The sequence below is a fragment of the Scyliorhinus torazame genome, chromosome 10 (assembly GCF_047496885.1).
Source record: "Scyliorhinus torazame isolate Kashiwa2021f chromosome 10, sScyTor2.1, whole genome shotgun sequence".
NCBI classification, from domain to species: Eukaryota; Metazoa; Chordata; class Chondrichthyes; order Carcharhiniformes; family Scyliorhinidae; genus Scyliorhinus; species Scyliorhinus torazame.
In genome coordinates this window covers 15725664-15751678 of record NC_092716.1, presented here as the reverse complement: position 1 = coordinate 15751678, position 26015 = coordinate 15725664, and positions in this window count along the sequence as shown.

Below are 26015 nucleotides of genomic sequence, written 5' to 3'. Positions count from 1 at the left end.
GGCTGCATCACAACCTGGTATGGCAACTGCTCGGCCTAAGATCGCAAGAAACTGCAGAGTGTGGTGAACTCAGTCCAGCACATCACACAAGCTTGCCATCCCCACATTGAATCTGTGGAAGGCAGACAGCATTATCAGAGACCCCTCCCACCTAGGCTTTGCCTTCTTCCAGACCCTTCCACAGGCAGAAAGTACAGAAGTCTGAAGACCCGCACATGCAGACATAGGAACAGCTTCTTCCCCACAGCTACAAGACTCCTCAAAGACTCCCCCTTGGACTGGTCTGATCCCTGTAAGAACACTATTCACGACACCCTATGCTGCTCATGCTCATGTATTTGCTTTGTTTGGCCCCTTGTTCCGCACTGTAACCAATCACTGTTTGTCGATGTACCATTTGCCAATGTACTGTCAACCGCAGGGATGGTTGAATAAACTTGGTTTGTTCTCACTGGAACGACGGGGGTTGAGGGGCGACCTGATAGAGGTCTGCAAAATTATGAGGGGCATAGACAGAGTGGATAGTCAGAGGCTTTTTCACAGGGTCGAGGGGTCAATTACTAGGGGGCATAGGTTTAAGGTGCGAGGGGTAAGGTTTAGAGGAGATGTACGAGGCAAGTTTTTTACCAGAGGGTACTGGGTACCTGGAACTCACTGCCGGAGGAGGTGGTGGAAGCAGGGACGATCGTGACGTTTAAGGGGCATCTTGACAAATACATGAATAGGATGGGAATAGAGGGATACGGACCCAGGAAGTGTTGAAGATTTTAGTTTAGGCGGGCAGTATGGTCGGCACAGCCTGTTCCTGTACTTTTCTTTGTTCTTTATTCCGTCGATTATTCTTTTTTTGTCTACTATGTACGTACTGTGTACGTTCCCTGGGCCGCAGAAAAATACTTTCCACGTACTTCGGTACATGTGACAATAAATCAAATCAAAATCAAAACCACAAAGGCTTTTGTTTTTACTCCATCCCTTGAAGTTTGAAGCACTGGCACAGGTTGAATAGGCCGAATGGCCTCGATCTTTGCTCTAATTCCCACAATTTCATCGGCAGGTATCAGAGACTTTAAACATGACTCTATTCCTGCCAGCTTGAATATATCTAATATGTTTAAGAAAAGCTTTCAGGGAATAGTTGACCCAAATATGATGAGCAGTGAAGTTTAAATCTTTGAAGTTCCATCTGGCTGTTTAGATAGTGTCGAATGTGTTGAATTTGGCTCTGAAAACCCATGATCTGTCCCTGAAGCATTTTCGTATTATCATCAAACTCAATGGACAGTCTAAGAGAGTCCCCAGGTGCTAGACATTACAGATCACCTCAAGCAAAGATCCATCAAAGGGAAACACATCCACTTGAGCTGTTCTGAGGATGGGAGCTGAGTGGAAAATTAGACAAAGTGATTCATTAACACCCAGGGAGAGAAAGCTTGGAAGTGGCCAATTGGACGTGCTGAGGAGGTCTCCCTACTGAAAGTGTGAGGCGCACATTGCCGGTGATTGATGCGAATGCAGCTGAGTTGTGTCATCAGCATGCAGAAAATCTTCAGATTCGCAATGCGCCTCAGGGGGCATTTACATTGATGTAAACCAAAAAATAATAAGTATTGTTGAATGCAGAAGCCAAGGGGACTTCCAGAATGAAGTGAAGACTGCCTGATCCACCATCCCGATTCGAACTTTGTGTTTACAGTCATTCCAGAAACAATAGAGCCCCCAGAGAAGGAGAATGTAAATCTAATCTAATATCTGTGGTAAACTGTAACAAAGACTTTTCTGGGCTGCGAGAATATGACTCCAGCTCTCTCTCTTTATCATTAGAGATAATACAATAATATGTGTTGTGTTGGGTGTTCCGATACACAAACGAACCAACACGGTTGTAGATGGTACAACCTGTTTTATTATTCTGTACAATAACAACTGTTAACTTCTGGCTGTGGTTCGTACTTCACCAGTTAACCTGTGGACCCAGTCCTAGCACTATCTTAGTGAGGCACTCAGCACATGGTGTATGTCTGAGTGGCACGCTGTGAGCTCTGTGCTCTGAGCTATCTCCTGGTAGAATGAGCGGGAACTGTGGTGTTCCCTGTTTTATAGTGCGTGTGCTCTCACTGGTGATTGGCTGTGATGTTATGTGTGTGTTGGTTGGTCCAACTACCTGTCCATCAGTGTGTGTGTGTGATTGCACTATGATATGTTAATGTGGATATCATGACAATATGGACTTGCAAAAGTGTAGACTGGGGGACCAATCCTCAATTTGCCCTGCGCCTCATCATTCAGTTCTACATAACATGGTCACTGCATCACCCAGTGACGGACTATTTCAAGCTGTGCGAACTATTATTCAATTCTTGAAAACCCACCTCACCTATGATTACAATTACTTGCCCCATCACAATCCCCTTTTACAGTGGTGTCACATTCAACCCCAAGTTGAGATTCTGACCTCGGATTCGCACCATCACTAACACCGCCTATTTACAACTCTTTAACAACATCTGACTTTGCCCCTCTCTCAGCCCGCCTGCTGCTGAAACCTTCATTCATATCATTGTTACCTCTATCCTTGACCATTCTATTGCAGTCCTGGCTTGTCTCCCACATTCTACCCTTCATAAACTTGAGGTCCGCAAAGTTCTGCAGCCTGCAATGTCATAACTCCCAGTCAATGCCATCCCCCTACCATCCCGTCCTTGCCCAACTACGTTGGCTCTCAGTCCAGCAACATTGATTTTAAAATTAGCATTTTTTTTTTCACACAAATCCCTCCACGGTCTCACCCCTCCCTAGCTTTGTAATCTCCTCTGGCCTCACAGCCCTCCAAGATATCTGTGCTCCTCTGATTCTGGCCTCCCGTGCTTCCCCAATTTTAATTGCTCTACTTTTGCTGGCCACATTTTCAGGCACTATAAATGTATATTGTTATTATTAGAACATAGAACATACAGTGCAGAAGGAGGCCAATCGGCCCATCGTGTCTGCACCGACCCACTTACGCCCATACTTCCACCATATCCCCATAACCCTTCCTAACCTTTTTGGACGCTAAGGGCAATTTATCATGGCCAATCCACCTAAGATGCACATCTTCGGACTGTGGGAGGAAACCGGAGCACCCGGAGGAAACCCACACCGACACAGGGAGAACGTGCAGACTCCGCACATACAGTGACCCAAGCCGGGAATCGAACCTGGGACCCTGGCGCTGTGAAGTCACAGTGCTAGCCACGTGTGCTACCATGCTGCCCATTATTGTTGCTTCACCCCTCTCCTACTTCTGGGCTGGACAGCTGGTTTGTGCTGCAGAATGAGGCCAGCAGCGTGGGTTCAATTCCCATACTGGCTGAGGTTATTCATGAAGGCTCTGCCTTGCCCCTCACCTGAGGTGTGGTGACCCTTGGGTTAAATCGTCACCAGTCAGCTCTCCCAGTTAAAGGGGAATGCAGCCGATGGTCTACCAGGTCTGTGGCGACTTTAATTTATAGACCTTTCCTTTTGCTCTTTTCTTCCAACCACCCACCATTTGAATAAAATGAAATTAAATGAAAATCGCTTATTGTCACAAGTAGGCTTCAATGAAGTTACTGTGAAAAGCCCCTAGTCGCCACATTCCAGCGCCTGTTCGGGGAGGCTGTTGCAGGAATTGAACAGTACTGCTGGTCTGCCTTGGTCTGCTTTCAAAGCCAGCGATTTAGCCCTTTGCTAAACAGCCCCGGGTTTTTCTCTCCCTCACTACTTGCTTAAAACCTGCGATATTTTCCAGTTCTGATGAAAGATCATCACTGTAAAACATCTTGTTTCTCTCTTTCCACAAATGCTGCCGGACTCGCTGAGCACTTCAACCCATTTCCTGTTGGGGTGAGAATTACTGGCAGCTGTTTAAAAGGTCTGACCCTTCAGTTTTCAAGAACATTACATTGGGTTTGAACAGTCCCTCATTAATTATTATTTATGGTCTGCCATAATCTTTATGACTTCTTCAATATTGCCCATTCGCAAGGCTTTAAAAAATAAAGTAGAGTTTAAATTGCTTGTAATATTTAATAATTCCCATCCTTGCATAGAATCGATGCTGAGAGCAATGCTAACGCTTGATGTATTTTCTATCAACTTGATACCCTAATCCCTCATTTTATATTCACAATAAGGGTATCAGAGGTAGGGCCCAATCATCCTTGACCTTCCTCTCGCAGCTCAGAGGAGTGATCCCCTATTGCAACAATATGTTCATAGAATTATAGAATTTACAGTGCAGAAGGAGGCCATTTGGCCCATCGAGTCTGCACCGGCCGTTGGAAAGAGCTCCCTACACAAGCCCACGCCTTCACCCCATCCCTGCAACCCAGCAACCGCACCCAACCGTTTTTGGACACTAGGGGCAATTTAGTGTGGCCAATCCATCTAACCTGCACATCTTTGGACTGTGGGAGGAAACTGCAGCATCCGGAGGAAACCCACGCACACACGGGGAGAACGTGCAAACTCCGCACAGGCAGTGACCCAAGCCGGGAATCGAACCTGGGACCCTGGAGCTGTGAAGCAACTGTACTAACCACTGTGGTACCGTGCTGCCCTGTCCATTCTGTTCTGTCCATTCCTCGGGGCTGGTTTAGCTTAGTGGGCTAGACAGCTGGTTTGTGATGCAGAACAAGGCCAGCAGCGCGGGTTCAATTCCCGACCCAGCTGAGAATTCTGAATTCTCCCTCGGTGTACCCGAACAGGCGCCGGAATGTGGCGACTAGGGGCTTTTCACAGTAACTTCATTGCAGTGTTAATGTAAGCCTACTTGTGACAATAAAGATTATTTACATTTACATTTACGCTAATCACTCTGTGGTCTTTTTTCCAATCGGTGCCAGGTTGAATCAATTTTGTGTGCTGGGCCAATGTTCCCTGAGCAGCATGTAGAGACTACCCAAGCTCACTTCGTGTTTGACTGCTGACAGCAGCAGAGTGAATGGACTTTCAACCCTGCTCGCCCAGACTGATTTCAAACACTGACCTCAGTACCAACCACATACACACACACACACACACACACACACCTAAACCCCTATCACTCCTGTTACGCCCTTGTTGATTTCTGTTCCAATTATCTGTGACCTTTAGTCTCTTCCCATCATTGAAATCTTGCTATAATTGAGAAAAGGTTTCAGAACTTGCTGAAATGGGAGTTGTACATTGTTACAAATAGTCCTTGACTAGAAAAGAGTAAATAGTGCAGTTCGGCAGTAGCAACGCCAGTCTGACAACAAAACCACCTGTGGTATTATCATAACTGTAAGAACTGCAGGGGTTAATGAAGTAACTAGAGTAGCCACTAGAGGGAGCCACAGTTACAACTATATAAGGCAGTGATGCTAAGCCTTGTGGGAGAGTGTGTGCAGGTGTTAGCTCGAGAGTCAGAAGTACAAATAGTGTAATTGAGAGCAGATAATAGTTTATATCAGTATTAAGATTAGCTGTAGATGAGTGTCGGGTAAATGTTATTAATCAGCTGTGTATTCTTTCGAGGTACGTGCCAAATCCAAATTAGTAGTGTTAATAAATTTATAGCTTTGTTTAAGTTCAAGCTATTTTGTGGTCATTGTGAACACGACGCCAACCATCCTGAAATAAGCAGCAGAAAGAACATCACACCACCAACTTGCATCTGTATAGTGCCTTTAACTTCGTAAACCATCCCAAAACCTTTCGCAAGAGTGTGGTCAACCCCAGGCTACATAATCTTTTATTGTCATAAGTAGGCTTACATTAGGGCAGCACAGTAGTATAGTGGTTAGCACAGTTGCTTCACAGCTCCAGGGTCCCAGGTTCGATTACCGGCTTGGGTCACTGTCTGTGAGGAGTCTGCACATTCTCCCCGTGTCTGTGTGGGTTTCCTCCGGGTGCTCCGGTTTCCTCCCACAGTCCCAAGATGTGCTGGTTAGGTGAATTGACCATGATAAATTGCCCTTAATGTCCAAAAAAGGTGAGGTGGGGTTACAGGGATTGGGTGGAGGCATGGGCTTAAGCAGGGCTCTCTTTCCAAGGACCGATGCAGACTCGATGGGCCGAATGGCCTCCTTCTGCACTGTAAATTCTGTGATTAACACTACAATGAAGTTACTGAGTAAACAAAGAGACGTAAGGAGGTGTGTCCAAAAGCTAGGTCAGGGAGTTAAGCTTTAAGGAGCACCTTAAGGGAGGAGAGTGAAAGGCAGAAAGTGAGAGAAAGAGAGGTTGATAGATGTAACTTTATAGAGCCTTTTCAATTGAGGTTATAGCTGTCATTGCTGGAATGAAGAAAATTGGATACGCAACAAGCCAGAATGGAGGAGCGCTGAGGCCTCAGAGAGTTGTAGGGTTGGAGGAGGCTACAGTGATAGGATGGGGAAATGCCACGGAGAGCAATTAGTCTAAAATATAAGAATATTTACTGGTCTAATTAGTATGCCACTAATTTCAAAGCAGAAGGGCTATAAATAAATATTTGATATTTGCTGATCATTATGCTAACTCATTTTAATTTTATAGGATAATAGTTTCAGTAAATTACACCCAGTGCATATGGAATGAAAGCTGGTGTGCTTTGGAAAAGAAGCAAAGGGAGTGAGCTGTGTTAGTACTGCACAAGATGCTCTGTGTGGGAAGGGTTAAAGCATGTCTTCTCATTATGAAGCTGGAAGCAATCCAAACGCTGCAACTAAGCCATCTGGCTGGAGTTCAGATTATACACAAACAATAATCAAACACACTTTAGCTTTCTTTACTGTACACCATGTGACCTTGGGATTGACAACATCCCCGTGTGTTCTGAGGAGAACTGCTTGAAACAGCTGGAAAAGTTAAAGTTAAGCCAACTGGAATTTTGCATGTAAATTCGACATCATTCATTGCCTGGAAAGTTGGGAGCAAACATGCGATTAATTATGGATTATCCACTCATGTGCACTCACTTATGAGATACTTAATTTTATATTTTCTGTGCCCACATCCTGGTGAATCTTCTCTGCACCCCCTCCAGTGCAATCACATCCTTCCTATAATGTGGCAGCCAGAATTGCACACAGTGCTCCAGCTGTGGCCTCACCAATGTTCTGTACATCTCCATCATGACCTCGCTGCTTCTGTAATCTATGCCCCGATTGATAAAAGCGAGTGTCCCATATACTTTTTCACTAGACTATTAAGTCTTTAAGGAGTCGTGTAGACCTTCTAGATCCATCTCCCATAATTATCACTGAGCTCAACAATACATCTATCAGCCTCTTGAATTATGCTATTGTTTCTGCATCTAGTTTCTCTCGTGTTATAAACCTTGGATTTATTTACTGTCAAAGACACAAGGCACCAGCCACTCAGTAGGGATTGGGTAAACAAGTTGTGGATTCATTTACTGAGGCTTGGACAGGTGAGAATACTTGTACATCGGTAGAAAGCTTGAAGGCATCTGAGCTGTGTGTGTGGGCTCTGCTCAAATCAAAAGTGAAATTAAGACTGGATCGCATGACACATTTCCCTCCGAGTGATGTCATGCTGAGATTTCTGAAAGGCATGTGACACATTTCCCTTTCTTTTTAAAGATACTGCCCCCCCCTTCCCCCCCCTCCCCCCACAAAAAAGGTATAAGGATGTGCAATACATGTTCAAGTTTGGTTACCATTACATAAGCACTTGAGCTGATGAATCTATGTGTTTCCAAAGCTTAAAGGTAATTGGGCCAGATATTGCAGTGGCGACCTTGTCTGGAGGACTCTTTCATTGCTCAAGGTAACCTGTGGAATTATTATTCTTGGATGTAGTTCCGAGTTACATTTGGGATCTTGGCCTAAATGCAACAGGATTTCAGGGTGGGAAAGAACTGGAATAGATCTGATTTGTCTTTGGTTACTCTTCACCATTGTGCCTTTGTGTTTAATGGCTTCAGAGGAAGCTATTCTCAACAAATCCTTTTCACCTCAGCTAGTTGCCACGTACCTTGGGCGGGATTCTCCGATATCGGCGCGATGTCCGCTGACCGGCGGCAAAAACGGCACGAATCAGTCCGGCATCATGCTGCCCCAAAGGTGCGGAATTCTCCGCATCCTGAGGGGCCGAGCCCTCACCTTTTGTGGCTAGGCCCGCGTCGGACTGATTTCCGTCCCGCCAGCTGGCGGGAAAGGCCTTTGGTGCCCCGCCAGCTCGCGCAAAACTGACTTTGCCGGGCGGCCATGCGCGGGAGCGTTAGCGGCCGCTCACGGCATCCCCGCGCATGCGCAGTGGAGGGGGTCTCTTCCGCCTCCGCCATGGTGGAGACTATGGCGAAGGCGGAAGGAAAAGAGTGCCGCCACGGCACAGGCCCGCCCGCGGATCGGTGGGCCCCGATCGCGAGCCAGGCCACCGTGGGGGCACCCCCCGGGGCCAGATCGCCCCGCGCTCCCCCAGGACCCCGGAGCCCACCCGCGCCGCCATGTCCCGCCGTCCCAAATGTGGTTCAATCCACGCCGGCTGGCGTGGGTTGACAGCGGCTGGACTTCGGCCCATCGCGGACCGGAGAATCGGCAGGGGATTACCGCCGACCGGCGCGGCGCGATTCCCACCCCCGCCGAATCTCCGGTGGCGGAGAATTCGCGACACGGCGGGGGCGGGATTCACGCCGGCCCCCGGCGATTCTCCGACCCGGTGGGGGGGTCGGAGAATCGCGCCCCTTATGTGAGATGTTGAAAGTGACCTTCTTGTCCCAACTGTAAACTTAATAATTCTGTACCTGCATTTTTATTGTGCATGTTGGTCATTTTCCTTTGTAGTAGAAAAGTTGCTCTCCAGATTCGGAGAGTAGGGTAAATTGGGTAAGAGTAGGTAAATTGGTATCTTCTTCTTCGACAATCACTCACTAACGAGTGTGATTCTCCAGCTAAGAAACTCCAAGTTACTGGTCATGGATTTTATGGGTCCTTGCATGGCTGGTGAACCCGATCCTAAAGCCACATCTTCAACCGCATGATAAAAGCAAATTACTGCGGATGTTAGAATCTGAAACCAAAGAGAAAATACTGGAAAATCTCAGCAGCTGTGGCGGCATCTATAGGGAGAGAAAAGAGCTAACATTTCGAGTCCAGATGACCCTTTGTCAAAGCTAAAAGACAGAGAAAGTGGGAGATATTTATACTGTGAAGTGAGAATGAAAGATGAGTATTAGCCACAGAAACCCAGGGAAACAGAGTGCGAATGGCCACAGAAACCAAGGGGAAAGGGTGCCCCCTGGCAGGTGTTACCGAGAGGTGGGATCAGTCCTCTGACTTTAGATCGTTAATATTACTTTCTCAGCTTCCTTTTCAGGGCCTCTTCTTGTGCCAGGTGTCCACAAAGAATCAGTCGGAGTTTCTCCCAAGTAGGTCTCTTTTGAACAGTGCTCTCCCAGGCGTTGAGGTCTATGTTGCATTTCTTGAGGTAAGCTTTCAAGGTGTCTCTGAAGCGCTTTCTTTGTCCTTCTCTTCTTTGAAGCTTTCCTTCAGCTGGGCAAGGAAGATTTGGTTTGGCAGACCGGACTCTGACACATGGCCAGCCCAGCAGAGTTGGTTTCAGATGATCATGACCTCGATTCTGGTGATCGTAGCTCTTCTAAAGACCCTGATGTTAGTACGGCCGTCTTACCAGCTGATGCAGAGAATCAGTCTCAGACAACTTTGTCTGTACCTCTCCAGAGTCCTGAGGTGGTATCTGTAAGTGGTCCAATGGAGGACTGAGAAAACTAAGGAGCCACACTTACCAGCATGACACACGAGGATTCGTCAGTGTCACCAAGGCACTGGACCCAATACCCGAGGCTTCAAACTAGTGGGGAGTAAGGATGGAGAGTCAGAGAGAACATTGGCTTTCAATAGAGAGGTAAAAGTAAAGTCACCATAGTCCCAGATGACCATCGACCCCTTTGATGGGTGGTGTCTTAACCTGAGGATCACCACATCTCAGGCGAAGGGCAAGGTTGAGAAGGCGGGGCCTTCATGAAAACCCTCAGCCGGTAGGGGAATTGAACCCATGTTGCTGGCCTTGTTCTGCAGCACAAACCAGCTGTCTAGCCCAGTTAGCTAAAGAGCTCTTCAAAGAATTCCTAAACTGGGATACAGCCAGAGATGAGTGTCATAATATACACCAGTATATCGTGGTGCAGACACAACACACACTGATGGACACACAGCAAGACCAATCAACACACACAACACCGCAGCCAATCACCAGTTAGAGCACACTCACTATATAGACAGAGGGCATCAGAGTTCCCGCTCATTCGGGATGTAGCTTCTCAGAAGGACAGAGCTTACAGCTTACAGCACAGATCTTCACCATGTGCTGAGTGCATAGACTGGTTAGGACAGGCATAGGTCTTTAGTTTAATCTAACATCGTGTTAACCCACAGTGAAAGTATGTTCAACAGTTTCTAACTTAATAAAATAGTGTTGTACTATTTTAAGTGTTGGTGACCTGTATGTGTTCCACGGATCCAGAGCACCCAACACAACATGATACCAGGAGTTGAGGGATGTTAGAACTTCTTAGACCTACCTGCAAGTGATCTGCCTTCCACCAGCATACAGCCATACTGCAAAATGGACAGCGTCCACCCGCCGCCGCCACTCCACATCACCAGTACCCGAGGGACCAATTGGAAGATATTTAAACAACGCTTCCAGCTCTACCTTGAAGCCACAGACCGGGAAGCTGCCTCAGACACCAAGAAGATCGCTCACTTCCTATCCACGGCCAGGGACATGCCATCCACATTTTCAATTCTCTCACCTTTTCTGATGGTGAAGATTAATCAAAATTCAAGACGTTCCTCCTCAAGGTTGACTGTCACTGCAACATCGAGGTGAATGAAAGTTTCGAGCGCTATGTATTCCAACAGCGTTTGCAGGGTAAGGATGACCCTTTCCAGTCCTTTCTCACCCACCTCCGCATCTTTGCGCAGTCCTGCTATTATGGGCCCACCTCCGACTCCATGATACGCGACCAGATCGTTTTTGGTGTTCAGCCGGACCCCCTACGCCAGCAGCTCCTCAAGGTAAAGCAGCTCACCCTAGCGATTGTTATCGAGACCTGCGTGCTACACGAACACGCCATTAGTCGGTATTCCCACATCCAAGCGGCTGAACCGGTGCGGCAAGGTCCCCAAGAGGCAGAATGGATCCAAGCAATTGAGCAACTCCAGGGCCTCAGCCTAGATGAGGGCGGCCATTTTGCGTGCTTTTCGCGGACTCCCGTGCTTGTGCGCACCGAACGAGGGGACGGCGACGTCGACGAACGCACTGCGCTGGCGCGCATCACGCGCGGTGGCGCAGCAAACGTACTGACGCTACAACGTGCGGCAACTGTGGCGCTGCCCACTTAAAGCGGCAATGCCCTGCCAAATCCCGACGATGCCTGAGATGTGGCAAACTTGGCCACTATGCTGCTTTATGCAGATCAGCTCAGCCTGCCAACTCTTGTCGCTCCAGCCAGCCTCGCAGGAATGTCCGGGCCATTCAAACCACGGTCACCGAGTCCGATTCGGACCTGCTGCCCGATATTGACACCGAGGACCCGAAGGCGCCTTTCGAGTCGGTATTGTTACATTAAACAGGGTGTCCCCGAAGCAAAGAATCCAGCCTCTATCGGTATACAGCATCAATCCAGACGACGAATGGTGTGCCATCCTTAGGGTCGACTGGTCCCAAATACGATTCCACCTTGTGTCAAACCAGCCATCCTGCCATCAGCCTGCCAGCTATGAGATTATAATGGCAATGCCATTGCTGCCAGAGGCTCGTGTCAACTTGAAGTGATGCACAGGTCACGCAAAGCCATCCTTCCCTTTGAAATCGTGGGCTCCTCGAAAGCCTCCCTGCTTGGCGCGCAGGCATGCAAGCTGTTGAACCTAGTTCAGAGAGTTCACTCTCTCGCTCCTGCTGATGCGTCTGCCTTTCAGGACACTGATTTCAGGGCGCAGCTCAACGCTATTATCAACCAGCACCACGACGTCTTCGAGGGCATGGGCATGCTCCCGTACACCTACAAGAGTTTATTAAAACCGAATGCCACGCCTGTGGTGCACGCAACTCGCAGGGTCCCAGCACCCGTTAAAGACTGCCTCAAGCAGCAGCTACAGGACCTCCAGAACCAAGGAGTGATTTCCAAAGTCACGGAACCAACCGACTGTGTCAGTTCCATGGTATGTGTAAAAAAAGCCTTCCGGCGAATTGAGAATTTGCATTGATCCCAAGGACCTAAATCACAATATTATGAGAGAGCACTATCCAAATCCCAAGCGCGAAGAGCTCACATGTCAGATGGCTCGCGCCAAGCTCTTTACCAAACTCAACGCCCCAAAAGGATTCTGGCGAATCCAGCTCGATAAATCCAGCAGGAAACTCTACACAGTTAACACTCCCTTTGGCAGATATTGTTACAACAAGATGCTGTTTGGGATCATCTCTGCATCAGAAGTGTTCCATAGGATTATGGAACAAATGATGGAAGGTATTGAAGGTGTTCACATCTATGTCGATGACATAATCACTTGGTCCACCATCCCGCAGGAGCATGTTAGTCGCCTCCAGCGCGTATTCAAATGTATACATGAGCATGGACGCCGCCTCAACAGGGCCAAATGCTCTTTTGGTCAGACGGAACTCAAGTTCCTCGGGGGCCACATCTCCCAATTGGGTGTGCAGCCGGATGCGGACAAGGTAGCTGCCATCACAGCTATGAAAACACCAGAGGACAAGAAGGCGGTCCCCCGATTTCTGGGCATGGTCAATATTTTAGGGAAATTCATCCTTAACCTAGCCTCTCATACCACGGCTCTCAGGAACCTGGTCAGGAAGACGACAGACTTCCAATGGCTCCCTGCCCACGAGCGCAAATGGAGAGAACTCAAGACAAAACTGACCATGGCCCCGGTCTTAGCTTTCTTTGATCCAGCAAAGGAGACCAAAATTTCAGCCAATCCAGCATTGGGGCAGTGCTCCTGCAACGTGATGAGGCCTCATCATGGGCCCCCGTTGCATATGCGTCACGTGCGATGACCCCCGCGGAGCAGCGCTACGCACAGATAGAAAAGGAGTGCCTGGACCTTCTGACCGGTGTGGTTAAGTTTCACGATTATGTCTATGGACTTCCTCAATTCACCGTCGAGACCGACCATCGCCCGCTGGTCAATATAATACAGAAGGACTTGAACGACATGACGCCTCGCCTCCAGCGTATTCTTCTCAAGCTCCGGCGATACAACTTCCAGCTGGTATACACCCCAGGCAAAGACCTCATCATTGCTGACGCTCTCTCCAGGGCAGTCAACACTCCATGTGACCCAACGGGATTTGTCTGCCAGGTTGACGCCCATGTGACATTCGCGGCCTCCAATCTACCTGCCTCGGATGAACGCCTCGTCCAAATTTGCCGTGAGGGCCCGAGAGGCAGTGTACTGGCCCGGCATTAATAAGGACATAGCCAACACAGTGCTCAACTGCCCCACTTGTCAGCGCTTCCAGCCAGCCCAACCACGTGAGACCCTGCAGCCTCATGAGTTGGTCACGTCACCATGGACCAACGTGGGCATCGACCTGTTCCACACGCTGGGTAGACACTATGTCCTGATCGAGGACCACTTTTCGAATTACCCGGAGGTGATACGGTTGCACGACCTCACCTTGTCGGCAGTCATTCGTGCATGTAAAGAAACCTTTGCTCGACACGGCATCCCGCTCACGGTAATGTCGGACAATGGCCCTTGCTTTGCCAGCCAAGAATGGTCCAAATTTGCTAGGCGGTACAATTTTGCCCATGTGAAGTCCAGTCCCCTGTACCCCCAATCCAAGCGGAGAAGGGAGTACATATCGTCAAACGGCTCCTATGCAAGGCTGCTGATGCTGAGTCCCATTTCTACCTTTCCTTGCTGGCCTATCGCTCCGCCCCACTGTCCACTGGCCTGTCGCCAGCCCAGTTACTCATGGGTCGCACCCTGAGGACGACGGTGCCATCCATCCATGTCCCAGACCTCGACCATGTTCCTGTCCTTCGCCGGGTGCAGATGTCTCGTGCACAGCACAAGGCGGCACATGACTCCCATGCAGCTGATCTCCCTGCTCTGGCTCCAGATGACAACGTCCGCGTCCATCTTCCGGATGGTGGCTGGTCTGCAACCGTTGTTGTCCTTTGGCAGGTGGCCCCCCGCTCGGTCCTGGTTCATCTACCGGATGGCTCTATTCTGCGCCGCCATCGGCGCGTCCTTCATCTCATTCCACGCTCGCCACGTGATCCTCCAGAGTCGCCTCGCCCTCCTGCTGACCCTGCCATGGACTATGCAGAGCTCCCTGTCACTCTGCCTCACCCTGACTTTGATGCAGTCCAGCCCGCTCCTGAACGGGCGGCACTCGACCCACCCTTGAGGCGGTCAACCAAAATTCGTCGCCCACCTCAGAGACTAAATTTATGAACTTTTAAAACTTATGGACTCTCTGAATTGTTTTGTTGCTTTGTTTGATCGTTTCATAGATAGATCATAGAATTTGCAGTGCAGAAGGAGGCCATTCGGCCCATCGAGTCTGCAACGGCTCTTTGAAAGAGCATCCTACCCAAGCCCACATCTCCACCCTATCCCCATAACCCAGTAACCCCAAAGGGCAATTTTGAACACTTAAGGGCAATTTAGCATGACCAATCCACCTAACCTGCACATCTTTGGACTGTGGGAGGAAACTGGAGCACCTGGAGGAAACCCACGCACACATGGGGAGAACGTGCAGACTCCGCACAGACAGTGAACCAAGCCGGGAATCGAACATGGGACCCTGGAGCTGTGAAGCAATTGTGCTAACCACTATGCTAACGTGCTTTCCCTGGTTTGTATATAGTGTTGATCTCGTTACTCTTGTTGCATACTGCTTCTCTGCACCAGGCACCTTCCCATGTAAATAGCTTAGTTCTCATGTACGTAGTCCTGTAAATATGACTTCGTACCCTACACGTAGTTAGAAACATTCTCACCACACATTATTTATTGCCACACATGTACATTTCTTGATAAAAGGGGGGATGTCATAATATACACCAGCATATCATGGTGCAGACACACACACACTGATGGACACACAGCAAGACCAATCAACACACTCAACACCGCAGCCAATCACCAGTTAGAGCACACTCACTATATAGACAGAGGGCATCAGAGATCCCGCTCATTCGGGATGTAGCTTCTCAGAAGGACAGAGCTTACAGCTTACAGCACAGATCATCACTATGTGCTGAGTGCATAGACTGGTCAGGACAGGCATAGGTCTTTAGTTTAATCTAACATCGTGTTAACCCACAGTGAAAGTATGTTCAACAGTTTCTAACTTAATAAAATAGTGTTGTACTATTTTAAGTGTTGGTGACCTGTATGTGTTCCACGGATCCAGAGCACCCAACACAATGAGGCCGTGCTTGACGAAATCCCCCAACTCCACATCAAAGATGATTTTGGACTTCCTCCAATCGTGGATGAATTCCAAACCTAACATTGAACATACAGAGACTGACTGAGTCTTTTGACCCAGCCAATCAGGAAGTGCTATGAAAGAACCTGTCAAAGGCCGGCTGTCCAGAGGAATTCATCAACACCCTCTAACTCCTCCACGACAACTTGTTGGCGACTGTCCTCACCGATAGAAATAAGACAGAAACTTTCGAGGTCAAGCAGGGATGTGTCATCGCCCCCACCCGTTTCGCCATCTTCATCGCCACCATCCTTCACCTTGTCAAGAGCAAGTTTCCGAGTGGAGTGGACATTGTCTACAGGAAGGACGGAAAACATTTCAACCTCAAACGGTTGAAGTTCAAGAAGGAAACGACACTGACATTGCTGTAGAACTTCGTTAAGCGGATGACATTGCCACCTCCATTCTCTCAGAAGAGAATGTCCAAGCTATGCTTGACATCTTGGTGGAATCAGGCCGAAGAATCGGGCACAGCCTCAACCCCAGGAAGACTTAAGTCTTTTGCGAGCCCACCCAAGGCAAGATCTCATTTCTCCTCCTATCAGAATCATAGAATCATGGATTCATGGAATCATAGAATGCAGAAGGAGGCCATTCAGTCCATCACGTCTACACCGACCCTCTGAATGAGCACCCTACCAACACCCACACCCCCACCATATCCCTGGAACCCCTTAACCCCAACTAAGGAGAAGTAGGCTGCAAGTGTTGGGCACACTGGATATGTGGAGCTTGTTCAAGGAACAGCTACTGCGTGTTCTTGATAAGTACGTACCGGTCAGGCAGGGAGGAAGGCGTCGAGCGAGGGAACCGTGGTTTTCCAAAGAAGTGGAATCTCTTGTTAAGAGGAAGAAGGAGGCCTATGTGAAGATGAGGTGTGATGTTTCAGTTGGGGCGCTTGATAGTTAAAAGGTAGCGAGGAAGTATCTAAAGAGAGAGCTAAGACGAGCAAGGAGGGGACATGAGAAGTATTTGGCAGGTAGGATCAAGGAAAACCCAAAAGCTTTCTGTAGGTATGTCAGGAATAAAAGAATGACGAGGGTAAGAGTTGGGCCAGTCAAGGACAGGGATGGTAAATTGTGTGTGGAGTCTGAAGAGATAGGCGAGATACTAAATGAATATTTTTCGTCAGTCTTCACTCAGGAAAAAGAGAATGTTGTGGAGGAGAATGCTGAGACCCAGGCTATTAGAATAGATGGCATTGAGGTACGTAGGGAAGAGGTGTTGGCAATTCTGGACAGGCTGAAAATAGATAAGTCCCCGGGGCCTGATGGGATTTATCCTCGGATTCTCTGGGAAGCCAGGGAAGATATTGCTGAGCCTTTGGCTTTGATTTGTATGTCATCATTGGCTACAGGAATAGTGCCAGAGGACTGGAGGATAGCAAATGTTGTCCCTTTGTTCAAGAAGGGGAGCAGAAACAACCCCGGCAACTATAGACCGGTGAGCCTCACGTCTGTTGTGGGTAAAGTCTTGGAGGGGATTATAAGAGACAAGATTTATAATCATCTAGATAGGAATAATATGATTAGGGATAGTCAGCATGGCTTTGTGAAGGGTAGGTCATGCCTCACAAACCTTATCGAGTTCTTTGAGAAGGTGACTGAACAGGTAGACGAGGGTAGAGCAGTTGATGCGGTGTATATGGATTTCAGTAAAGCGTTTGATAAGGTTCCCCACGGTAGGCTATTGCAGAAAATACGGAGGCTGGGGATTGAGGGTGATTTAGAGATGTGGATCAGAAATTGGCTAGCTCAAAGAAGACAGAGGGTGGTGGTTGATGGGAAATGTTCAGAATGGAGTTCAGTTACAAGTGGCGTACCACAAGGATCTGTTCTGGGGCCGTTGCTGTTTGTCATTTTTATAAATGACCTAGAGGAGGGCGCAGAAGGGTGGGTGAGTAAATTTGCAGACGACACTAAAGTTGGTGGTGTTGTCAACAGTGCGGAAGGATGTTGCAGGCTACAGAGGGACATAGATAAGCTGCAGAGCTGGGCTGAGAGGTGGCAAATGGAGTTTAATGTAGAGAAGTGTGAGGTGATTCACTTTGGAAGGAATAACAGGAATGCGGAATATTTGGCTAATGGTAAAATTCTTGGAAGTGTGGATGAGCAGAGGGATCTCGGTGTCCATGTACATAGATCCCTGAAAGTTGCCACCCAGGTTGATAGGATTGTGAAGAAGGCCTAGGTGTGTTGGCCTTTATTGGTAGAGGGATTGAGTTCCGGAGTCAGGAGGTCATGTTGCAGCTGTACAGAACTCTGGTACGGCCGCATTTGGAGTATTGCGTACAGTTCTGGTCACCTCATTATAGGAAGGACGTGGAAGCTTTGGAACAGGTGCAGAGGAGATTTACCAGGATGTTGCCTGGTATGGAGGGAAAATCTTATGAGGAAAGGCTGATGGACGTGAGGTTGTTTTCGTTAGAGAGAAGAAGGTTAAGAGGAGACTTAATAGAGCATACAAAATGACCAGAGGGTTAGATAGGGTGGACAGTGAGAGCCTTCTCCTGCGGATGGAAATGGCTAGCACGAGGGGACATAGCCTTAAACTGAGGGGTAGTAGATATAGGACAGAGGTCAGAGGTGGGTTCTTTACGCAAAGAGTGGTGAGGCCGTGGAATGCCCTACCTGCAACAGTAGTGAACTCGCCAACATTGAGGGCATTTAAAAGTTTATTGGATAAGCATATGGATGATAATGGCATAGTGTAGGTTAGATGGCTTTTGTTTTTTGACTTCCCATGTCGGTGCAACATCGTGGGCCGAAGGGCCTGTACTGCGCTGTATCGTTCTATGTTCTATCCTTCTTGAACACTACCGGCAATTTAGCATTAGCAATCTACCTAGCCCACACATCTTTGGACTGTGGGAGGAAACCGGAGCACCCGGAGGAAACCCACACAGGCAAAGGGAGAACGTGTAAACTCCACACAGACAGTCACCTAAGGCTGGAATTGAACCCGGGTCCCTGGTGCAGTGAGGCAGCAGTGATAACCACTGTGCCTCCGTGCCGCCCTTAATGCTGCCCTTAACTGCTGGATCAATGGAGAAACCCTCCTAAATGTGGAACATTTCCCATACCTGGGGCCCACCTCTCCTCTAAGCCTGACATTGATATTGAGCGCCTCCTTCGGATGACCACGACATCCGTGCTGAATCCTCTTACACGAGACGGTCATTTTTCCAACTCTTCTGTCCTATAAATTGGAATACACCACTCTGCCAGCCGTGAGCTGTGCCAGTAATGGAATAGCTGCTCTTAAAGGTGTCGCTCTCAGATGTGACATTGCAATGTATAGATTTTGCTTGGTCAGTTGACATGAGAGAATTAGGGATATAACTGTGTGAATCATTCATTAGATCTAGGGTAATGAGGAAAGAAGAAGTGAGGTCGATATTCTACATCCCACATTTATCCCAAAATATCAACTATCTGTAATGAGCTCGCTCAGCGCACCACATAAAGTGAAAATAGCACTTAAAGCGTGCGTGACAGTCATGCTTGATGTATTGTGCAATTGTTGAAATATTGGATGCTTGAAAAAGTGGTCGATGATAGTGATGAAGTCCGTGCCATGGAGAGGAAAGAGGTTGGGTGCAGATTTGGACCAAAGATGGTTCGGAACTTCATGTGGAATCAAGCGTGCTTTCCGCTAACTTAGCTGGTACAGGGGCTGGTTTAGCACAGTGGGTGAAACAGCTGGCTTGTAAAGCAAACAAGGCCAGCAGCGCAGGTTCAATTCCCGTACCAGCCTCCCCGAATAGGCGTCGGAATGTGGCGACTAGGTAACTTCATTTGAAGCCTACTTGTGACAATAAGCGATTTTCATTTCATTTCAACTGTTCTTGATGTGCCTCACACTTCTTGACGATGATTCAGTGTCGCATCCGGCCAATAGACTGTGTCTATTATGAGTCTTTTCAACCAATCCATGGCCATGTTTAAGTGAATAAGTTGTTGAAGAATAGCAGTTTGCATAGCTTCCAGTGTGGGGACCTCCCTGCCTCTAGAGTTGACTCCCCAAAGGCCAAAGTCGTCTCATGTGTTCATGGACTTGTTGAATTGAATCAGGTAATCCTTTGATGATGGTTTTGCGCAGAGTTTGCAGCATACAACCTTCTTTTTTTAACTGCTAGCCTTTGGGTTGTGCAAAATGTACCTGATCAACTTGTAGAATATCTTCACATTCGGTGCCAATGACATTAACTTGTAGATCCGAGGATACATCTTCTGTTTCCGCTGGGATAGGCAACCTGCTAAGTGTAACTGATGTGACCATCAAGTTACCTGGCTCGTACCTAATCTCTCATTGAAACTTTGAATCTTGGGCGACACAGTGACATAGTGGTTAGCACTGCTGTCTCACAGCACCAGGGACCCGGCTTCAATTCCCACCTTGGGTGACTGGCTCTGTGGAGTTTGCAGTTTCTCCCCATGTACGCATGTGTTTCCTCCGGGTGCGACAGTGGCCTCCCACTGTCCAAAGTTGTCCGGGTTAGGTGGATTAGCCGTGCTGAATTGCCCCTTGTTGTCCAAAGATGTGAAGGTTAGGTGGGGTTATGGGGATAGCATGGGGGGGGGTGGTGCCTAGGTTGGGTGCTCTTTCAATGAGTTGGTGCAGACTCAATGGGCCGAATGGCCTCTTTCTGCACTGTAGCGATTCTATGGTTTATCAAGAGAAATTGCAATGGTGGCAGTACACCGGTCAAAGGTTTTTGCCAATTAAGCTCCAGTGGCTGATAGTCAGTCTCTACTACAAGTCTTTTGTCCAATAGAAAGATTGGAAAACACTTAATTGCAAACACTAAAGCTCATGTTTGCTGCTCAATATTGGGGTAGTTGAATTGTGCTGCGGGCAGAGATTTTGAAGCTAATGCATTCAATTTGCCTTTTTATGTGTTCATGTGTTGATGTTGCATTTCAGACTGCTGAACACCAATCCTCCACTATGTCCGCCTGCATCAATAAGAGCAGATTGTGGTCATGTTCATGCTTTGATCTTCCCACAATATTGTGTAATCTGTGTTACAGATGAATCCGGTCCATTGCGTATAAAACGGTCAGTGAGCTTGAAAGAGGGTCTAGCTAACAGATGACTGAAAAGGAGTCATTGATAGCAGTATCGTCCAATTGGGGTAAGCAATGCAATAAGGTCTTGAGACTTCTCTGCGAGATGCACTGACTGGTGACCATGCTTGCCAACAAGCTTTGAGAATAATTTTTCACCTGAAAATCCCAGAGTTAACTCTTCTAATGTGGGTATTTTGTAACGATAATGTTTCAAAGCTGTGTTTAAATGTCATAGATCGAGCTATATGCACACTGAACCACCCTTTTTAATGACACATGTGGTTGAGCTGCACCAATCTGTTCTTTTGTACTCTTCTAATGATTCTGTCTTTCTCCATTTTACCTAATTTGACCACTAATTTGTCTTGCATGAGGCTGCTGTCCTTACAAGTTGGATCAATTGATGAACTTGCATTCTCCCGCTGGTGTAATGTTGTAGCTCCCTTAAAACTGCCAGAGTGTTGTAACATTCATAACATTTCAATGTTAAGTTATGAACTAAGGTGATAAGATTAATTTCTGAGCTTGATCTGCCTGAATGATTCCATGGATTGTTAATGGTGTGAGATCACAACGTGCTGGTAAACTTGCAATCACTGGGTCTCACGCTTACATTATGTAAAACATCGGTGACAGCCAAGAGGATTGATTGTACTTGCACTCCAGGACTATTGATCCTGCACTCTCAGAATCAGTGAATCCGTGGTGGTATGCATTAGGGGTATTATGGTACCCTGTGATGCCGAGAGGCTATTGGTGGATAGATGCCAGGTCCCAATTGGACCAGCCGCCTACTGGCTCCACCCAGTAAGGCGGAGTATAAGAGCCCGGGTTCTCCCAGCAACCGCATTCTGTAACTGTGCTGCTGGGGAACAAGTCTGCGTAATAAAGCCATCGATTGACTCCTTCTCATCTCGTCTCGTGAGTGATTGATTGTGCTACAGAATCATTGTATGCTGAAGGCTTCACAGTGGTAGGATTTGCCATGTGTTATGGGCGAGGCGTTTTCAGAACCCCAAAATGTATCATGGAGTTCAACCAACCTCTTCCTTTAATGGATTGTTGCTTTTGAAGCACGCGGCTTGTTCTCCAGGTGTGATATTACAATTATGGACACGTGGGTTTTTAAACACAAAACAATGTTTATTCCATGAACTCAACTTAACCTCTGAAATAAACATTGCATCTCTTAACACCCCTTAATTCAAAGATAACCCTGAAAATATTACAACACTAAATAATCCTTCAGTTATCCCTTTCAACATCCATGAGACTTAACACCTTTAAACAGAAACACATCAGGTTAAAGGCTTTGCTATTATGAGTTTAAATCACCCAAATGATCCAGAGATAGTCTTTCATGGAGAGAGCACAGCAGATCCAGCTCACTGCAAAACACAGACACACACCCAGGCTCTTTTCCTCAAAACTGAAACTTCAAAATGGCTGAATTGAGCTCAGCTCCACCCACTCTCTGACATCACTGTTTTCTTAAAGGTACATTGCTTAAACATCCATTTCTTAAAGGTACTCTCACATGACACATGGCCTTCCATGTCTGTAGATTCATGTCTTTTACAATTCACAGGGGTAGTATATTGGCACTCGTTCCTATGCCACCTTGGCCAATAATGAATAATGACCAACATTCTGAGGATAGATCATTTGAATCTTGGCAAATACTTCAGCATCTATGTTTTACATGACGTTGATGGTGTGATAGAAATGTTCGCTGGGCTTCACCTTGCTGTGCAGATCATTGTCGTTTTCTGATTTTTCAGTCACCTCATGTATGTCTCTGACAGATGCCAGGTGGTCCTTATTATTGCTTGAAGGTACCCGTTGTGTATGGTCTGTTTGGGTCAGCGCATGGCTCTTTGTTGTCCTCGCTCTCGGGCTCTATCACTTTCTGCCACATGCCTTGCATAATTGATGAAAAGCTGAGCATTTCTTTGGTGCAGGCAGAAGGTCACACCGTCCACATGTTTAGCTGCGTATCCTAGTGAGTGGATTTGTACAGCTCGGGTTGTACTTTGGACCTGCAAGCTTTGTCAACCTGGGAGGATTGCTTCGTCCTTTGACCAGCATTTAGAAGTTCTTGGATGCGATATGATTTGGGCCTGTCAAGCAAGTCTTTCTGAAACGTTTCCATAGGATTGGATGTGATCATCTACTCTGTCTGCGTCTCAAAAAAATCTCAGTTATATACCCTTTTCTCTGCATCTGCTGACAAAAGTGGCCTATGGATTCTGTAAGCTGCTGTCGAAATGACGTGGGGCGGGATTCTCCGGCCCCCCCCGCCGGGCCGGAGAATCACCTGGGGGTGGCGTGAATCTCGCCCCGCTGCCAGCTGCCGGATTCTCCGGCGCCGGCTTTACGGCGGGGGCGGGAATTGCGCCGCACCAGTCGGGGGCCGTTGGCAGCTGCCCCCCCCCCCCTCCGGTGATTCTGCAGCCCGCGATGGGCCGAGTGGCCGCCCATTTTCGGCGGGTCTCGCAGGCGTAAAATACACCAGGTCCTTACTGGCGGGACCTGGCTCTGCGGACGGCCTGCGGGGTCCTCGGGGGGGCGCGGGGGATCTGGCCCCAGGAGGTGCCCCCACAGTGGCCTGGCCCATGATCAGGGCCCACCGATCTGCAGGCGGGCCTGTGCCATGGGGGCACTCTTTCCCTCCGCGCCGGCCGGTATAACGGACCGCTATGGCCGGCGCAGATTAAAATCACTCTGCATATGTGCTGGGATGACACCAGCACACGCTGGCGCTCCCGCGCATGCGCCAACACCCGCCGGCCGGCGGAGGCCCTTTGGCGCTGGTTGGCGCAGCGCCAAGCCCTTCTGCACCTTCCGGGCGGCCCGACGCCGGAGTGGTTCACTCCACTCCTTGGCGCCGGTATGGTCTGCTCCGACGCAGGCTGCCGAATTCCCCGGTGCCGGTTTTCGGGCGGGGGCGGGGATCACGCCGCGCCAGTCAGGGGCCGTTGGCTGCGGTCCTCCCAGCAATTCTCTGGGCCCCGATGGACCGAGCAGCCACCCGTTTTCGGCCATTCCCGCCGGCGTGAAATGGACATGGTCCACCACGGCGGGACCTGGCTAGAAGGCCATCTACCGGAGTCCTCGGAGGGGCGCGGGAGGATCCGGCCCCAGGGGGGGCCACAGTGACCTGGCCCGCGATCGGGGCCCACCAATCTGCAGGCGGGCCTGTGCGGCGGGGGCACTCTTTCCCTCCGCGCCAGCCTCTGTAGGGCTCCACCATGGCCGGCACGGAGAAGAAACCCCCTGCGCATGCGCAGGTAACACGGTAGTGGTTCTGCGTATGCCCCAGAACACGCTGACTGTTGTGTGCATGAACCAACTCACGCCAGCCCACGGCGGCCCTTCGGCTCCGGTTGATGCGGGGCGAACCCCTCCGGCACCGGCCTAGTCCCCGGAAGTGCTGAGGATTCCTCAACTTCCGGGCAACCTGATACCTGAGTGGTTCACGCCGCTCTTGGCATCAGCATCGGGCCATCCCACCAGTTGCGGGAGAATCCCGCCCCTTCTGAACTGGTATTCCAACGTAGGCCGAATCTTCTGGGGATCGTTTAGGTCTTCAGCTGTTAATTTGATGAGTTCCGCAGGCGTAGATCTACATTCTTAATTACTGGCTGAATTTTTTTATGGCTTGCTTGTCAGGTTCAGGCACATCTGTATTAAGAAACCTCAGCACTATCGGCTGTTTCAACATATTGAATTCAAATTGGTGAATTTTGTGGATAGCCTGACAATATTCCTTTGGCCTTAATACCTGGGATTAGTGTTGCTCTAGCTACCTTTGTGCATTTTTCTGAAGTTCTGTCCATGGAGATTCAGGGTGTTGTAATGATGTTACTGTAACGTGCACAGAGCATGTTGGGTCGGGACAATTGGTTTCCGCACAGACTTTTGGGAATATCAGCTCCCTCGATAAGACGAAGGGGCAATCGTTAACCTCTTCTGTTGTATAAATAGAGCCAGCCAGTTTAGTACCAGCTACAGGGGAGACAAGTGGAGAATTACTGGTGTTGTGTAAATATTAGTGCAAAGAAAGTGTCACGAGAATGTCGCTTTAAGAAATGTTTGGCTGCTCATGTTACTGCAGGGATGTCAGAGTGTGGGTGGAGCTGGGCTGTCTGTCAGCTTTTTACTTTCGTTTTTGAGCAGGCTGCAGGGTGTGTTTTAGTTTCGTTTTCAGAACTGGATAGCTGCAGTCACAGCCAGAAGGCGTATGAATCTCCCTCTGTAATCTAAAGACTGTAAATCGATCCTTTGGTGATTTAAAACTAATATATGCTCGCAGTAGTGATTTTAACCTGATGTGCTTCTGTTTAAAGGTTTGTTAAGTCTTCTGGGTGTTAAAAGGACAGCTTACAGATTACTTAGTGTTGTAATCTTTGGTGGGTGTATTTGATTTGCTGGTTGCTAAGATGTTCACTGTTTGTTTTAGAAAGGTTAACTTGAGTTCATAGAATAAACATTGTTTTGCTGTTTTAAAAAATACTTGTCCATTTCTGCTGTACCACACCTGTAGAGTGGGCCGTGTGCTCCCCATACCACAATCTATTAAAAGTTGTGGTTCAGGTGAACTCCATGATACACTTTGGGGTTCTCTAAACCCTGGCCCATAACTAAAGTTAAGTTTCATTTGACTCAGGAGCCCATGTTCGACTCTTCATGTCCATCACAAACGATGCCCTTTCTTTTTATTCCATTTATTGCTCAGCAGCTCCCAAAGCCAACAGTTATAATCACAACCTCCTGTGGTCTGATTTTTATGATGGTTTTTCTCGGGTTTATTTGTTTGACTCTCCCTTGCTGGTAATCAATCCAGCCCACATTCTGGTTTTAGAAGAAGCACTGGAGTCAGTCAAGTAAAAATAAAGTTCTGGTTTGTTCACAACAGAAACAGTGTACACACTCAGGACTTGGCGAGACTTCATTGGTCCTTTCTCTCTCTGGGGGCTTCTCCTCGTTAGGCCGACCTTTTATAGAACAGTCTCCACCCTGTAGTTAACGGGGTAGCTGCACGGGTACTATCATCAAACCTGCCCCGTGCGCCCCATGCAGGATACTGCATCCCTCCCCCCATACCCCAAGTCAGAAGACCCCCCTCAGGGGAAGATGAGGACGATAAAGACATGGAGAAGATGAAGAAGATGTCAGGCAGACTGGTGACAACGAAAGAACAGAAGAAACCAGCCCTGCCCCAGCGGTTTGCAGGCAACACAGGCGCTTCAGTCGAGGCACTTGCAGCCCGGTGGCGGAACATGAGGAGCCGGAGTATAGCGAGCCGGAGAATGACGCTTTCGGCTGGAACTCCGGGGCAGAGAACCTGCAGGTGGTGACTGGGCAACGACGTCCAGGTTGGAGACCTCCGAGGTCTGTGTATCCATATCGGAATCCGGCATTTCGGTATCCCGAGGAGAAGAAGACGGGTGT